This window comes from Rhamphochromis sp. 'chilingali' (assembly GCF_963969265.1).
Source record: "Rhamphochromis sp. 'chilingali' genome assembly, chromosome: 16".
Lineage (NCBI taxonomy): Eukaryota > Metazoa > Chordata > Actinopteri > Cichliformes > Cichlidae > Rhamphochromis > Rhamphochromis sp. 'chilingali'.
The window spans coordinates 34,272,758-34,291,641 of record NC_137943.1 but is presented as its reverse complement, the minus strand read 5'-3'; the positions used below and the strand labels follow the sequence as shown (position 1 = coordinate 34,291,641).

General features: G+C 42.8%; 1 long non-coding RNA gene across 2 annotated transcripts; it reads right to left on the bottom strand.

The window, feature by feature from the left end:
- Positions 1–1,140: 1,140 nt before the first annotated feature.
- Positions 1,141–4,841, bottom strand: LOC308383655. Of its 2 annotated transcripts, XR_013969189.1 has the most exons (6): positions 4,804–4,841; positions 4,551–4,682; positions 4,072–4,135; positions 3,560–3,712; positions 3,105–3,195; positions 1,141–2,501 (listed from the first exon to the last, which is right to left on the bottom strand). It is a non-coding gene; the product is annotated as an uncharacterized lncRNA (long non-coding RNA). The 2 variants fall into 2 exon arrangements; XR_013969190.1 differs by having other exon boundaries at positions 4,551–4,832.
- Positions 4,842–18,884: the final 14,043 nt, after the last annotated feature.

The following is an 18,884-nucleotide window of genomic DNA, read 5'->3' as shown; positions in this document are numbered from 1 at the left end:
TTCAGACTCCTTGTGTTGTTAATAACTCACCATTATCATCAGTTACAAACACAATTCTACTTTCCAACCTCATCACAAAGAGCAGCAGATCTAAAGTATCACTCTTTGGTATCTTCTGCTCTTGCACTAATTTTGTGGCATCTGAAATATATTTGCTGCCTTTTTCTTTACCAGCTCAACATCCTAACCTGCCGTTTGCAATTTTTCAGAGAACAACATCCCCCATGGCTTTCCCTCCATTGATTTGGGCCCCCAGCTTAAAGTTGTTGAAAAAAGCAGAACTGCCACAATGCTGTGCTCTGCCAGTGGAAACCCAGACCCAGAGATCTCGTGGTTCAAGGACATGCTTCCTGTGAATATCAGCAGCAGCGACGGGCGCCTCAAACAGCTTCGCTCAGGTAGACTTTAAAATGATCTGATTTAATATCTCTAAGGTTTGAATTTGCGTGGCATACTGAGAATGTTGCAAAGCAGCTTTCAGATCTTTGTTCCCGTACCATTTCTTTTATTCACTTTCACCATTAAAGGCATGAATGTTTTATTTAAGTTCACTTTGATTATTTGCATGAATTCTTTTTGTGAATTTTATTGGTCAAATCAGGACAGCTGCCACGTTAAAAGTAACGCGGATGTTGGAATAACGTGTCCCGCAGTCTTTGACAGCGATGACTGCGTCTGTAACCTTACAGATATACAGATAAAGACATTTTCACCTGATGGAAAAGATTCAAGCTGGAAGTTGATCAGGCTTTTGTGCCACCAATGCAGTTCAAGTTTCCACAGTTATAAGCAGCATTTTCAGACATTGTTTGATTCATTCATGAGTTCATCTGATGTCATTATGTCATCCAGAGATTGAGATTCATTCACCGAATTCCACCTTCATAGAAACTTTATACAATCTAGAAAACACACAGCATAAACAGCGTACTGTCAGTGTACAGGATGAAATCAGCCAACTCATGAAACATCTGCTGACATCTGGTTGAATTCAGCTGTGTACACTGAAAAAAATATGTTGTTGGATTTACTTAATTCAATGGTGGACATTTGTTGCACACAGATGTTTTGCTTTGGCAGCAACTTAAACCATTGAGTTAAATTAACACAATTTATTCATGTTCAATAAACCTGTGCAATTTGTGTTGATAAAATGTGACTTAAACATGTTTTGATGAAGTAATTTGAGCTCTTGGAATATTTTAATCCTTCACAATTTTCTCACGTTATCCCAACACGATTCAATAACTTTTACCCAATACTACTTGGTCACTTAAATACTACATGTTATCTTCAAATTACATTTTGCTATTATATTCTAGTATCAAATACACAATTTTCAAATGGAGGCCTTATAACAGATTGTATTGTTCTCTTCCAAGATGGTTGCTGGCATCCACCAGTAACCTTTCAAAACAACATGTCTAATTTCACTGCAGTAGGTAAAGAATTAAACTGACATTACTCCTCTACTGAATCTATATAAATCAACAGTTAAATAATGTCAGTTCTTCCGTGTTCTCTGGAATCAATCGCAGCAAAGAAATTAGACTGTTTCTTTTGAAAAATGTTGGGAAAGAACAATACAAAACATTCTATTTAAGGCCTCTGACATCAAGATTCAGTTAAACAACAATTATAACTAAACAATTTGAGGTAATGTTAGTTTCCATTAACATTAAATTAGGTTACTGAATTGGCAAACACCTTCCTATTAACACTACCCATTTTACCCCAATAACTAAAGAAATTAGCACTTGCAGGTCAAAAACTTTATTCAAGAGACGCAAAAATAACATTGATACAGTGACTGTCAAAAATTACAGCACTGATCATACTGTGACATGTTGGTTCAAAACAGCACACTTAGAAATATTCAACGTTCTTTACTTCAACTGAATGAAACTGAAAATACCATTTCACACGACCCATATGGGATATTTAGACTGTATAACTGTTCACGCTACATCTCTTCACTAGTAAAAGAAAGAAAAAATACAAAGAGAAATTTAAAAATGCTGCCAAACAGACAAACAGAACTTGTACAGAGCAAAAGGAAAAACAAACAACAACAAAAAACAGCTCGTCCTCATGGCAGTTGCAGAGTATATAAAAATGAACCCTGCGATCCGTTCCTGGAATTGAGCTTCAAAAATGCAGCAGAACAAGTGTGAGATTTAAATGTCCTCTCACCTAGAGCTGGTCACCTCACATGCATAACAGTGAGCTTCGTTGCAGGAGCAGTTTTGTCTTAGCTTTTCTTGAGAGCTGAGTTGCATCCAACTCCATTACCACCCATTGAATCACCTCAAAAGTGTAGCAGAGTTGTGATGGGTAACTCATGTTGAAGGAATAAAAAAGGTCCAAACAGCATGGCTACTGCAAAGGTCACGTTATCCAGATCTTGAAGAACAACATCAGAAAAGTCATTGCCTGGCGCATCTCTGGAGACAGATGTTCATTGTGGTTTTCTCAATCTGTGCAGTGGCCTCAGGCAAGTCCTGGTTAAACACAAAACATTTCTTTAAGATTCCTTTTTAAACTCATCTCTTTTGAATCTACCAGTTCTAATGTTAGAGTAATTTAAACCAATGCAAGCAACATAGTAAATAGCTATAGCCAAAGAGTGGCCTGCCATGCTGCCATTCATGGTCTAACAGAGTTTCTAAGAGAGGGTGAAAAACATAATAATTTCAAATGCTTTACATTAGTTTTTGTTAGAAAGACACCGGCCCATCAGAAATCCAGGCTATGTCACTCAGAAGATGTTAGAATTTAGACTTTCAGCCCCACAATTTGGTTAGCTGTTGGTCAGTTGGTCTTTTTTTTTTTTTTTTTTTTTTCAAACAAAAGCTAATGTAAATACTGGTGGGATTTTCCTTTGTTCATTAGAATGACAAATTTAAAGTTTTTTCACACTGATGTGACCCCTAATACAGGGGTGGGGCCTCAAGGGCCGGCGGCCGAGTTCACTACCAGGCCTCATGTGAACTTCAAATTATTAAAGAGGACTACTGGTCCTAACCAGTCCAATGAGGATCAAGTGGATAACTAAATGCATTTTTAAAGGTTGCAAATCCACAATCTACTCATAAAACACTCACCATGAACTCCTGCACCAAGATGTTGCAATTGTCTTTCACACAGATGCGGAGCACTTTGATGAGGGACTCCAAGCATTAATGTCATCCTTGACTATTATAACAAAGAAAACAGAGATTTGTGAACTTTTCAGTAGCACAGAAGAAAATGATCCCAGACAAAAACTCTTGACTTTTTAAACCAGTCAACATGCAACACCAGCATCTACAAAGCAATATCAAAAGTTCCTGTTTGACATCAACTTTATGGATATATAGTTTCCAGAACATTTATTTTTAAAAAAAGATAAATTTTTCTCAGTGGGCCAGTAAATGCATGACGAAAATAATGGCATCCTTTTAGTGGAATCATTACTCACAGGTAATAGTTGACTGTTTCAATGGATGTAGCATAAAAATTTTACTGACCTAATGCAATACATATACACTTTGTAGTTAAAGAATTTTAAAGTTCTTACTGTCATAATGGCAGCTACATCCTTTAGCTTTGTGCCCTGTTCCCCCGATCACTTTGCAAACACTTTCAGCAAACTGTCAGAGAGAAACTCAGCTCCGTCAGAAACCTTGACTGTAAAGGCATGGTTGGGATGCACTGGAATGCTGCATTTTATCTGAAATGACATAAAATTATTTTGAAATAACAGCAGGCACTGTGCTTGGTTAATCAGTAATGTTTTGTTGAATAAAAACTGTGTTTCCAGATCTTATGGGATTAAAAAAAAATCCAAAGATGTTTGTTTCTGATTTGCAACCCAACAACCCACAAGTTACAACCTCATTTCAGTTCAAGTGTGCATTAATGCGAGTCCAGTAATCACCTTTCTGGCAATACATACAGGTATAAGTTAAACCTATGGCAGATTTTGGATTTCTCAGTTGTATTAATAGGGTGAGTATGCATGCACCTAATAATTATAAAAAACCCATTATAATTAAGTTACAGAAACGAAAATAGAATATACTTTCTTACCATAACACCTTGAACCCACAATCCATCAGCTGACTCCTGGTGAAATGCAGAATAGAGGTCGTCTCTCAATGTGCAGCAAAAAAAAACAAAAACAAAAGGACAGCAGGTGAGGCCAGGAGGGGTAGGGATGTAAGCTAGCATAATGCCGCTGATGATATTAGCTAAAGCTGTTCAATGTCCAAAATCTCACTAACACCACGGTGCAGTAAATACACAATGTAACTGAAGAGTCAGTTGGCAAATCTATTCACACAGAAAACCAAATTATGTTATGAGTGCCTCGTAATTAGGTTTAATGTGATATTACGGCTCTTGTGCCAAAGACAAATTCAAATGAAAAAGCGCCAATTCTTTGACAACAGATAAAACAGCAAATAAGCTAACGGCTCTTTTTTAGCATGTTACATGGCGACACTCTAGACGTTTAACTACATTTGTCTGAAATATGGTAAATATTAATTCAAAAAATCAAGACATACCAAAAACGTAGAGTTGGCTGCTCGACTTGACTGAGATGGATGCCTTTTTTAAACCACGATCCAAAGCCCGCGAGATGAAATCACGCGTGGTTTCACGAGATTTAACGTTGCTATCTTATTGACTTACTTCACCTGAACATGATATGAACAATTTAATACACCCTTTCTGCATATCATGTAGTTTTTACACTATATAGTTACATTTAACTTTAAAACATGAGGCAATTGTGTTAAATACATGCAAGATGCTTACATAAATCCAAGAGATGGCCAGTCCCTTTTTTTCAGTGTACGTCCACAGCAGCAGGTCAGCTGCACACTAAGAAAATCTACTGAAGCTCTCAATCGAATGACTGAGTTATGATTCTTTCCCCCACGCTGAGCCACTACAGCTGATTCTAGGTTTCCTCCACCTGCTGAATCCACTTTAACCTCTTCCCGAATCATTTTCCTGTTTATTGTCACAGCCCCCTGTACAATGGAGGCAACAGAAAATAGAGAAATACATTTTTCTTCTTTTTCTCCAGATTCAAGATAAGATAAGATAAGATAAGATAACCTTTATTAGTCCCACACGTGGGAAATTTGTTTTGTCACAGCAGGAAGTGGACAGTGCAAAAGTTATGAGGCAAAAATTAGAATACAATAAGAATAAATACAGTACACAGCTGTACAGAATAGAATAAAATAAAATACTATATACAGTAGAATAAAATAAAATAAATATACAATAAGATAAAAATAGAATACAAATACTATATACAACTGAGTAAAAATACAACGATGACAGAAAGGATTATTGCACTTAGTATTATTGCATATGTGTGGATGTGTGTGCTTGATCAGTTAAAGTCTTTATTATGGAGTCTGACAGCAGTGGGGAGGAAAGACCTGCGAAATCTCTCCGTCCCACACCGTGGGTGCCGCAGTCTCCCACTGAAGGAGCTGCTCAGTGCTGTCACAGTCTGCTGCATGGGGTGGGAGATGTTGTCCATCAGGGATGACAGCTTAGCCGCCGTTCTCCTGTCACTCACCACCTCCACTGGGTCCAGAGGGCATCCTAGAACAGAGCTGGCCCTTCGGATCACCCTGTTCAGTCTCTTCCTGTCCCCAGCAGAGATGCTGCCGCCCCAGCAGACCACACCATAAAAGATAGCAGAAGCCACAACAGAGTCATAGAAGGTCTTCAGGAGTGGGCCCTCCACTCCAAACGACCTGAGTCTCCGCAGCAGGTACAGCCTGCTCTGCCCTTTCCTGTAGAGGGCGTCTGAGTTATGAGTCCAGTCCAGTCTGTTGTTCAGATGAACACCAAGGTACCTGTAGCTGTCCACAGCCTCAATGTCCATACCTTGAATGTTCAGTGGTTGCAGTGGAGAATGCTTGTGCCTGCGGAAGTCTACCACCAGTTCCTTGGTTTTACTGGCGTTGATCTGGAGGTAGTTCAGCTGGCACCAGTCCACAAAGTCTTGGGTCAGTCCTCTGTACTCCTTGTCGTCCCCATCAGTGATTAGGCCGACTATTGCAGAGTCATCAGAGAACTTCTGCAGGAAGCACTGGGTGGAATTGTGGGAGAAGTCTGCAGTGTAGATGGTGAAGAGGAACGGAGCCAGAACCGTTCCCTGTGGGGCCCCCGTACTGCAGACGACCCTGTCCGACACACAGCCCTGAGTCCTCACATACTGTGGTCGGTCGGTGAGGTAGTCCAAAATCCAGGTAGTGAGGTGATGGTCCACTCCAGAGTTCTCCAGCTTGTCCTTCAGAACCGAGGGAAGAATAGTGTTGAAGTCACTGGAGAAATCAAAGAACATGATTCTCACAGTGCTTCCCGCTGTCTCCAGGTGAGCGAGGGAACGATGTAGTAGGTGAATGACGGCATCATCCGCTCCAATGCCAGGCTGGTAGGCAAACTGAAGTGGGTCCAGTGATGAGCTTATTAGGCGCCGAAGCTGAGCCAGGACCAACCGCTCCAGGGTCTTCATCAGGTGGGATGTCAGAGCCACCGGCCTGTAGCTGTTGAGGTCCTTGGGGCGTGAAGTCTTTGGCACTGGTACAACACAGGAGGTTTTCCAGAGCTGTGGGACTCTTCCCAACCTCAGGCTCAGGTTGAAGAGGTGCTCCATCACCCCACACAGTTGGTCCGCGCAGGACCTGACGACCCTCGAGCTGATGCCATCTGGACCCGCTGCCTTCTTGCCATTAATCCTCCTCAGTTAGCCACGACTCCGTTAGCATCATGATGCTACATTGCCGGTACTCCCTCTGTGACCAGGTTAGCGACGTGAGCTCATCCATCTTATTGGGCAAAGATCTTACGTTTCCAATAATTACAGAAGGAAGAGATGGTCGATAACGTCTCCTTCTCGGGCGACGGCGCTCCTTCCCAGCACGACACCCCCGTCTTTTCCTCCTCAGCTCGCTGGGAATATCGGGTCTGTCCGCCGGCAGTACCGCTGCAGGACGCAGCGCTAACATCTGATCCTTACTGTAAACAAAGGATCTCTGCTCTGGGTCCCCAGACATGGGTGAAAAAAGTAGAAATAAACTGAGAAAAACGACCAGGACTAGCACAAAACGGTAGAACATGGTTGCAGAGTCTAATTACTAATACGTTAGTTATAAAAAAATTACGAGAAAAAAGATAAGAAAGAAAGAAACTCAGAATGAGCAGAGCTGCTGTAACAGGCTGCCGCACACGGGGGGCGCCGGAACAATATACAAGCCGAGTATATTATATTAAGCCGAGTATAATTAGAATTAAAAGAAGTTGGGAACACAAATTTGTGTTCCCATATTCTAATATTATTTTATTATTATGTTAATATAGCTGTTACGTTCCCCCCGAAGGGGTCTAGGCATGTGAGTGAGGGGACCAGTAACAAATGAGTCCAGAACAGAATGAAAGGAAAACAGACCAGTGTTTTTAGTAAATAAAAGAGTCTTTATTATAGAGCATCTTAACATAAAGAGCCGGCAACGCCGTTTTACCAATAACACTTGGAAAAAGGGAAAAAAGGTTGCAACAACAAAGAACACAACAACCAAACAAAAACTCCACACCACGAGGAGGTACTTCCAGGGGCCCACAAGCTCACCCTGTCACTAACAGCAGCTGGCTTTACTGCTGCCAAGGCCCACAAGCCCACACTACTCACGCAAAGCAGCTATGCTGTTTCCACAACTCCACACTTCAGGCAGGCTAACTACACACAAAGCAGAGACACCAGAGAACACCCCATACCCTGCTCACAGCTCATCCCCAGCTTATATGACCTCCGAGAGGTGATTGCTGACTGGGCCCAGGTGGTAAATGAGTCCAATGAGCAGCAGCTGTGTCCTGGGGAGAGAGAAGAGCAAGAGAGAGACGGGGGGTGGAGCAAAAGAGGAGGAGGCGGAGAAAAACACCACGCCCACACAAGGGCAGTATCAGGAGGCCCAGCTAGGGCCGTAACACCCCCTCCCATAAATACAAACCAGTGGTTTGTCATAGAACGTCCTACCCAGCTTTTAAACATATCACCTACCATCCACCATAATAACGGTTAGGCATACCCTGCCGAATCTGCCAAGACCTTTTTGATGGGTTGAAAACACTGCACGGGGTTGGCTCAAGTCCCTCAACATAGTGTCCCAAATGACAGCCAAATGTTTTTTGAGCCATCACATATGGAGAACCCATCAGGCAGCTAGAAGGCCTTACAGCAACACTTCTCTGACGCTTCTTCGCTAGGTCATGGCAAAAGGCATGCTGGTTAGCCAGAGGTGCAGGTTGAAATGGTTGTGTCACACACAATCTATCACACTGTAGGTCATCTGGACCCGAGAGACCGTCATCAGGTGGCAGATTACAATTAGTTGATCTCTGACAGTGACCAAATGACACCACTGAGCAATTATGCTCCAACTGTTGCCTAGGACTGGCAACTTTGTCGGTTTGTGAACCACAGTTCACTCTTTTGAAAGCAGATCGATTTTGCTTTGAGTTTGCTTTCAAACAGTGAGCAACCAGGTGGCCAGGTTTGTGGCAGAAGAAACAGAGCTTTGTTTTGGCTCTTGAAACCACGCCTGTATCGGCTTTGTTAGCTGGCACACTCCTAACTCTCAAGACTGACTGTTTCTGTTTGTAGGCTCCACAATTTGCTATTAAATGGCCAGACTTTAAACAAAAAAAACACTTTCGTTTCACACTGGAATGGGACACAAGTACTTCACCCTTTCGGTACTGTGTAGCTGGCACATCACTAACCTTCACTGGGGCATCGCGCCGGTCATACCTACTGACACTGGTTTTATGGACGAGCGCGAACTCATCAGCCAGCGTCGCAGCCTGCTGTAGCGAGGAAACCTTCTGTTCATTAATATATACTGCGATGCGCTCAGCAATGCAGTTCTTAAATTCCTCTATGAGCATTAGTTCCCGGATTGAAGCCAGGTCAGTGGCTTTGCAGGCCGCACACCACCGATCGAAAAGAACACCTTTTTCCCTGGCGAAATCAAGATAAGACTGACCCTGTCCCCTTTTCAACCCCCGGAAACGCTGCCTATAGGCTTCTGGGACCAGCCCATAAGCCAGCAGGATAGCACTTTTCAACTTGTCATAGTCCAAGCTGTCCTCAGCTGACAACGAGGAACAAACTTCTTGAGCCTTACCCGCCAGCTTACATTGGAGCAAAATGGCCCACGAATCCCGTGGCCAGTGCAAGGCCGTGGCTATTTGTTCAAACGACTCGAAGTAGCTGTCGACCTCAGTGTCACGGAACATCGGAACCAGACGACTGTTTTTCCCTACGTCAAACGGGGTGTCTGCCTGACGAATGGAGGCAGTCGGAGGAAGGGAAACCTGCCGGAGTTCCAGCTGTCGCAACCTCACAGCTGTCTCTGCCTCCACCTCCACCTTCCTCAACTCGACCTCCCTGGCTCTAGCAAGCTCTGCGTCTAAACGCCTAAGCTCCAGCTCTTTCTTTAGCTGGAACTCCCTCTCACGGTCCTCCTTTTCTAACTGGAGACGAGCCAGGCATACACGGAGCTTAGCATCCTGCTTCGAGCCTTCACTTGATTCAATGGAGAGGGGTTCAAAGCGAGGCAATGTCATGGGTTTGTCCTCAGGCAGCCCCTGATCAACAGGTGTCAACACCAATGGACCTACAGCTTGAGCTGGCGCCTGCGGAACGGGCTGAGATGCTGCACCATGCTCAAGTTGACTGGCAGACACTGGCAAGGCCACTATCCCTTTCCCCACCAAACCAGACACAAGAGCGGCCTTCAGCTCAGCCTTACGCAGAGCTGTGGAGACAGAAATGCTATAACATGATGCCACCTCATGCAAATCCCTCTTCCTACAGGCGTCCAGTTGGACAAGCGAGGGGTTTTCCTTAAACACAGCAATATCAAAGGTAGCCATTAACTCTAAAACAAAAACTACCTGAGGCTAACAATAACAACAAAGAAGCACCACCTCCAATACACAAATGAAAAACAGGCGGGAAATGTGTGGCCACAGGCTAACCACTAAACAAAAATACCGCCGACCCGCTCCCCAGACCTGCCTACTAAAATCTTAGCCTAGTTAGCTTCTGGAGTGTACCAGGCTCAAGGCAACTTTAAAGGCTAAGCGTAAAGTGCACAAAGCACCGACAAGCCTACCCCCGACAGGGAACTAATCCCCACCCGGGATTACTCCGAAAATAACAAAGGAAAAATAAAAAACGAGTGCCTGAAGGAGGAGCTTACGGTCAGCTAGACACTCCCCTTTTGCTAACTGGAGAGGGAGCGCAGCAGATACAATACAACTTAACCAGGCCACCGGCAAACAACTCACTAAAACTCAATTGCTGTTCCTTCCATTCATATCCCGGACGAGCCCCCACATTGTTACGTTCCCCCTGAAGGGGTCTAGGCATGTGAGTGAGGGGACCAGTAAAAAATGAGTCCAGAACAGAATGAAAGGAAAACAGACCAGTGGTTTTAGTAAATAAAAGAGTCTTTATTATAGAGCATCTTAACATAAAGAGCCGGCACCGCCGTTTTACCAATAACACTTGGAAAAAGGGAAAAAAGGTTGCAACAACAAAGAACACAACAACCAAACAAAAACTCCACACCACGAGGAGGTACTTCCAGGGGCCCACAAGCTCACCCTGTCACTAACAGCAGCTGGCTTTACTGCTGCCAAGGCCCACAAGCCCACACTACTCACGCAAAGCAGCTATGCTGTTTCCACAACTCCACACTTCAGGCAGGCTAACTACACACAAAGCAGAGACACCAGAGAACACCCCATACCCTGCTCACAGCTCATCCCCAGCTTATATGACCTCCGAGAGGTGATTGCTGACTGGGCCCAGGTGGTAAATGAGTCCAATGAGCAGCAGCTGTGTCCTGGGTAGAGAGAAGAGCAAGAGAGAGACGGGGGGGTGGAGCAAAAGAGGAGGAGGCGGAGAAAAACACCACGCCCACACAAGGGCAGTATCAGGAGGTCCAGCTAGGGCCGTAACAATAGCACAAGGTTCAGTTAGCTTTGCACAAAAATAGAAACATCCTCCAACAGAGCCACCATCCAGAGTGTACTAACCTATTGCATATGCATGTGGTACACTAGCTGCACAGTGGCTCAGAGGAAAGCAGTCCAAGGGATCACTAACAGCGCCCAAAGGATCACTGGCTGCCCTCTCGCCACGCTGGAAGATCTACACAACACCCGCTGTCTTAAAAAAGCTCAGATCAATATAATAGATACCTCACACCCTACTTTGCCCTCGTGGAAACGGGACAGAGCAATCAGTGCAAGGACAAATAGACTCAAACACAGCTTTTTCCAACCACAATAACACGTCTGAATGCTGTTACCAAAAAATGTCCATCACGCCATTCTTGAAATGATCTATGCACTGACTGAGGCATGTGTGTGTGGAGATGTATGTGAATGTTTGCTCATACTATTCTTATTAGGGATTTATTTATTGATTTTTAATCAGTTTTTGTCACGGTTCTGGGTCCGTTGGACCCAGTATTTTGAGTTTTAGTATGTTTTGGTTTTAGTTTGCATCAGGGATTGTTTTCTTGTTCTCTTGTTGTGTTTATGATGATGATCATGATGTTTATTATTTGAGTTTCATGTTTCTGTGGTGTTTAGGATTTGTTCTTCGGTTGTGTCTGCTTAGTATTTGTCTAGCTCCATGTGCCATTTTCTGTCTGTCTCTCTATGTCGAGTTTGTGTCTTAGTGTGATGGTTTCTTGTTCCTGTTTTATTGTGATGGCCTGCGTCTCATGTGAGTGTGTTCAGTTTTACCCTTGTCTCGTCTTGTTGATTATTCCCAGCTGTGTCCAGCTTTATGTTCAGGTTCGTGTTCTTGCTCAATAGTTTAGTTGTCCCAGTATAGTTTAGTTCTCCGTGTTGCCGTTTGCCTCTCCTTTTGTGTTCAATAAATCACCTTTTACACCTTCACGACTGCCTGCGTGTGGATCCTCCTTTTCCTTTTCTACATGGCTCTTTTCACTCGCCATGACAGTTTTATTGTTTTTATTTATATTTTCATATTTCTATGGATTATGCACTGATTGGGGACCACTTTTAATTTCATTGTACGTACAACAATGACGATAAAGACATTCTGATTCAAAGAGATAGGTTTTACTTTATTACTTTGAGTACATCTCAGAGCCTGCTGTCATGGTTCTGGGTCCGTTGGACCCAGTATTTTGAGTTTATTATATTTCGGTTAATTCTGCTTCATGGATTGTTTTCTTATTCTCGTAGTGATGATGATTATTATTAGTTTCTTGTTTCTGTTTATCAGTGCTTAAGGATTTGTTCTCAGTTCTATCTCACGTTTAGTTTAGTTCAGGTTCCATGTGTCATTCTGTCTGTCTCTCAGTGTAAAGTCTGCATGCTTGTTTAGTAATTCATGTTTTATTGTGAAAGTCTTTGTCTTAGGTTAGTGTGTGCAGCTTTGTTCCCCCTGTCTCGTTAGCCCTGATCTCCCCCAGCTGTGTCTCCCTTCTGTTGCCCATTCCCTCATTACTACCCTGTGTATTTAAGCCCTGTGTTTTCCCATGCTCGGTGTCGCGTCGTACCCTCAGATTATGCCTGTGTGTTTCTTTGGTTTCTGTATTCACGGCACTTCACGTTTGGTTTTCACGTCAGCAATAAAAGCTGAGGTTCTGATTTATAATTCTGTGTTCGAGTCCTGCGCTTGGATCTAGTGATGGGCAGATGAAGCTTCATGAAGCACTGAAGCTTTCCATCCAATTGGTTCACCCCAGCGCAAAGCTTCTTGAAGCTTCATTTGCTCTACTAGGACATCTACTGGACGTAAAAATATTAGTTGGCATGAATTTGAAGAGCGTGGCCTTTTGCATACAGCCTGTAAATGTCAACAACAAAAGGAGTGTGTAAAACATGTATATTGTAGTGATGCAGTATACTTTGTATATTTATACTGGCAGTATGGAAAATGATCATTTGGAAATGTTTAAAATGGAAATGATCATTTACTGTGAGGTGAGGTGTGGTTGGGGTGTGGACAGTGGTTGTGCTTTTGTAACGTTGAGGTATGGACAGCTACACACTGAGGCTTTGAGCCTCAGTCCTGCCTGTTCACATTTTATTCAGTAAAAACTAAATTTTTTATGACCTTTTTAGTGGGGAGAACATAGCTAGGATTTAATGATTTAACAAATCTTTTGAATCCTTTGTCCTCCACAATGCTAAATGGCTGTGAGTCCTCAATCACCATGGTAACCAGGTCTTCATCTGTTTGAGATTGTTCTCCTGAGGAAAGACAATAAAGACAAAGCACAAATATAAATATCACACACATAACTTATTACAGTTGTATAATATTGTTATATCATTTAGTAACATTACTGCATGCTATATTATCATGACATTTGATGGCTCACCTGGTCTTGCTCCACAATCGGTGTTCCCCTTATTCTCATGCAAAGCTCTGTAGTGCCTAAGCATGGATGAGGTGTTGTTGTTATATCCCAGCTCCCTGGCACATAGCAAACACTTCACCTTGTACAAAAGTCAAGACAGCTCAACATAAATTTTTTTCACCACCAGTATTATGAAAATACATCTTCTGTAGAAATTTACATACCTTGTTGGGAGGAATAAGATCAAAATGTTCCCACACAGGGGAGGACATCCTCCTCTTCTTAGCTGGCTCCATTCTCTCCTGACTTTCTCTCCTCACTCTCATAAACCTCCAAACTGTCTCCAAACTCTCACTAACCGCAACTCTCCATCAAACACCCACATTTTGAATGAAGTCTGAGGGGTTTGTATCGCTGTCATAGCTCGCGGCAAAGTTCGAACCACTTCATGAACCAGTCACGTGGTACAGCCGGGCAGCGAGGCTTCGGACGTCATCATTTTCAGCTCCTCCCATAAATGAAGCAAGCCTCGATACGCGCATCGCGGAAACGCCCCCTCCATTACTCGACACAAGCTTCGATGCCTCGATACAGAACGTCACATCACTACTTGGATCCTCCTCTCCGCCTGCCCGCACACAGAGCCCTGACACCTGCACCTTTACTAGAGTAAAGAAGTTGAACCAGTACTTTACTGGAGTAGTTTTTAACAGTAGTATTTGTACTTCTACTTAAGTACAGAATGTCTGTAACTCTGAGTCACTCCACACAACATTTTCCACATGTATAAAAGACTTGTTGCTTTGTTGACTCTCTAACACACACACACACACACTCACACTGTTACTAAAGTGTGTGTCTGAAAATGAGAAGGGAAACACAGCTGAGACTAATTACACAGACGAGATGGGGAACAGAGGCCGAACATAAAGCAGGACTGTCAAAATAAAACAGGAAGTACACGACAGACACAGAGGCCCACACTAGACACCGCACAGAGGGAACACTGAGTACAGGGACAGGAGCAACATGAGAGACGACTGACTGGGGAACAAGAACAAAGGTGAGGACAGAACTAAACCCACACTAAACATGGAGGCGCCAGAATGAACCCTAAGAACTAGACTTAACAGATCAAAGAAGGACTAGAGCACTAAAACAGAAACCAAAACATTAGTAATGAAAACGCATGAAGTCACAGATTAATAAAAATAATAACTCAGGACCGTGACAAGTTCAGATTGGTGCTGAGTTAGAAGAGAAAACTGACCAGAGGCTCTTTCAGTCATGAAGCCTCCATCTTCACGTTGTCACATTAATGGAAAGTTCACGCTATGCAGTATGAGGTTAGTCTGTAGGTGTGAGCAGACTCACTGTAAACTGAAATGGATGGATCTGCATACAGTCTGTTTCCTCAGCACGAGTGTCTGCAGCCAAAGATATTTCAGAAGCACACATCCTCTCTTCTTGCTGGACTGGGAGGGAGCACAAACTGGATTCAAACATTACAGAAACACTACATAAATTAATGTTTAATGAAAATTAAAACATCTTGCAGCACTTCCAAAACAATCACTGGCTTTCAGAAATTCATGTTGGGGAAAATGAGAGCACAGGAAAGGTTTTTTTTTCTTTTTTAAATGCAGCTTCATTGCAATGAACCATCTCTTAACAAAGAAAGGTAAAGAAGACATGTTTTATATTTCCTGATCTGCTGGATGTTTGTATTGCTTTAAGTATTTTATTGCCAAACCTGTAATCCTGTCCGATCATGAACTGGGTTATACTGGGTTACAGTTGGCTACTGACTCTCTAGCAAGTCACTATCAAACAGCTCAATTCACTAATTCTCTACACAGGAGCGCTGCAAATTGAGAACAGTGAGGAGTCGGATCAGGGGAAATATGAATGTGTCGCCACAAACAGCCTTGGTGTGCGTTACTCTGGTCCCGCCAATCTCTACGTACGAGGTAAAATGTTTCTCTCATTTGTGGAGTTAATCAATAAGGTCATTGTGATATCTCATGAAATCACACAACTCTTTAAACTCTCGCCCCTCATGGTTTGATTTAAGCCCTACTGTGGGAATGTGCAGACAGTGTTTTAATGGCATCTTCTCGTATAACTTTAGCTGCCCCTGACACAGGGAGACAAATCACTCATTATACTTATAAAATGCTTATTAGTGTTTTGGTAAGAAAGAGATGGGCTCGGCTAACATTTCATGATTTCGTTAAAAGCATACAGTCGTGTATCATAGAGGCTGTTTTATGGATGAGTGATCAAACGCTGTTCTCACGCCCACCAATAACACACTCTGCTGTGAGACCTGCTTTAAATGTGCTTGTTATGTTATTCCATTATTCTCTTTGTGCTTGTCTGCACATCTGGACAGAAGCAATCAGCCCTGCATTCTGTCAGCTGTTCTGAGTCAGTCTTTGCCCTCGAGATGCTGTATGGGCGTAACTATTCATAACGTCACAAAAAGCATTATAATGACCTCACATATTCCTTTTTCTTTTTATTTCATTAGCACGAAGAGTCCCGCCCAGATTCTCCGTTTTACCCTCCAACCAGGAAGTGATGGCAGGCAGCAGTGTCAGTCTAACATGTGTAGCAGTGGGCTCACCAATGCCATATATCAAGTGGACCACGGGCTTGGTGGACCTGTCCAAAGAAGACGAGATGCCATTAGGGCGCAGTGTGCTGGAGCTCACCAACATTCAAGAGTCAGCTAACTACACATGTGTGGCCATATCTAGTCTGGGCATGATTGAAGCTACTGTTCAGGTTACTGTGAAAGGTGAGAGCTGATTTCAGATCAGTGGTTCTGTTGATCTGAGATTTCACAAAAGTGTGAATTCTGATGTTGATTTGCCTACAAATGTAGTCGTTGATGAAACAGCCCAAATTCGTTACAGATACTGAAGTCGTTCTGGTTTTTAGTAAAATGTTTGAAGGGACTGATACAAAAGCTTGTAGGTATTTCTTTCTGTATGTTTTTCTTTTTGGTGTCCAAGTGTCTGTATGAGTGTGACTCCAACCAACTCTGTTTGTGACGTTGGCACTGTATCGTCTATCTGTAGCAGGGTAGTGTAATCAGTGTAATCTGTCGTGGTCCCTGTGTCTGCCTGGCTGGTCCCACAAGGCCACATGTGTTTATTGTTTTGCTCTCTCTTTTCCTCGTCATTCTGACTGGGCGGAGCTCACTGTGGGCTTCACGCACCTGTCTCCCATTACGCTGCTGTTGTGTTTGCCATTTAAGGCCAGGACGCAGATCCTCTCATCACTGGATGATTGTGCGAGACACTTTTCCCTGGACCTGTGACCTACCTGCTGCTTGGGACATGAATGATTGGCTGTGTAGAATCGTGGAGTGTGAGTGTGAGAGAACCTTCCCTTTTCCTGAACTTTCCTTTTCCTGGACCTGTGGAACCCCGGATTCCCCTCCACATGTATATATATTGTAAATAAAACCTGTACTGTCTGCGCCTGTGTCCTCCCCAATATGGGACTTTGCCTTGCTCTTGTCTTCTCAGTATACATGTTGTTGCCCTAATTTTCACCAATGCAGCTGAAATGGATTCATAGTGTTTTACGTTTCTGAACTGATGCTTGCCTCAGTGTCCTGACACATGCTCAGTCACAGAGGGAAGGAAAGCACAGAAAGTTGATTCTTTGCACGTTGATGTTGCATTTTCAGTCTCTAAGGCTGAAGAAGTCACTTAGGTAAATTAAATGTTTCTCCCACTTAAAACACAACAAACAGAATAGAAGTTAGAACAGAATCAACTCTCTGGCTCCTCCATTAATGTTCTGAGCAGCCTGTGTGCAGAGATGTGGTAAGTTTGTTTGCTGATGTCTGTGTACCTCTCTTCTGTATGTGTTTGCTGTCTCAGGTGTTTGTCTTTGACCTTGACATATTGGGACGTGGTAGTGGCCTTTTCCTAATTTTGGGAGATGCTCAGTCAGTTACCTGATCACACAAAATTGTGTTTCATCGTTATACAAAACATTTTTAATGTTAAAAAGTTTAATGTTAAACTTTGTTTTGGTTTAAACACTGTGTCAAAACAAAGACAAGAGTGTGACACTAACACACAGACCGGACGTGTGTCTCATGACTGAGCTGCAGGTGAAGCAGCAGCGCTTCTCTGGGTTTTCTCAGGTGTCCTGTGTGTGGAGAATAGTGACACCCACAGACAAGGTCTCCCATCACTCTGAACCTCCATGTCTGTCAGTAACTTATTTGTCCTGTCACGTCATCTTCATCAGGCCCTCCAAGTTTCATCACATTTCCTGTGAATCAGACGGGCATCTCGGGTGGAGTTGCTTCATTTGTGTGCCAGGCCAGAGGAGAGCCAAAACCCAGAATCACCTGGTTCAAGATAGGCAAGAAGGTCAGCAGCCAGCGATTTGAGGTGGGTGCTGATGCATGACTTTTACATTGCTAAGCATCAAAACGAATTCACACAGCCCCCACAGTGAATCACGCTCTTTATTTATTTATTATAAACATTTATTTAATTACTTCGACATAAGAAAGACAAAGCTCTGTGTAGTCTGCAAGGACGACTGGATTTTATTGAAATCTTGTAATGAAGCCAACGTTGTCTAAAAGAAAAAGAAGCCTTGAAAAATAACTCTCCTCCTGTTTACTGTGGCTCTTCTAGGTGATTGAATTTGATGGAGGTTTGGGGTCGGTGCTGCGGATCCAGCCGCTGCGCGTATACAGAGATGCAGCCATTTACAAGTGCATCGCCAGCAATAGTGCAGGCGAGGTCAACGTCAGTGCCAGACTTGAAGTGCTGGAAGGTAAAAATGGATCCTGTTTTTTTAAACTTTCACTGTGGTCCTATTTTAAAACTTTTTTTTCTCCCCCGCCCCCAAAAGCAAATATTCATTCATGCAACAGAGCTCCAAAATCTGTGGACACCTGGTATTAACAGTGTCATTAATTAATTAACCATTAATGAATTATTATGAATTAATTAATTAATAATAATTAGCGTAATGATTATGGTTTCCACTGACCTCAATGAAATACACCGTGTATGTCAGTTTCAATGAAGACCAAATGTTTTATTTTATTTACTTACATTTATGTATACAGGTCACATTGAGACTCAATGCATCATTTACAAGAGAGACCTATTTCAGACAAACATATTACAATTACAGATTTACAGATGCAGATTTCCATGGTGGTTTTCTCACATTTAATAAGGAGAATAGCAGGAGAATTTCTTTTAGAAGAATCACATGATTTAAATGATCAAAATATAAGAAATACTGTGACCCCCCCCAACAAACAAACAAACAAACAAACAAACAAACAAACAAACAAACAAACAAACAAACAAACAAACAAACAAACAAACAAACACCAGAAAAAAAACAGGAGAGTGCCAGAGTTTTAAGAGGGACTAAAAGAGTAGGATATCAGTTCAGGGTCAG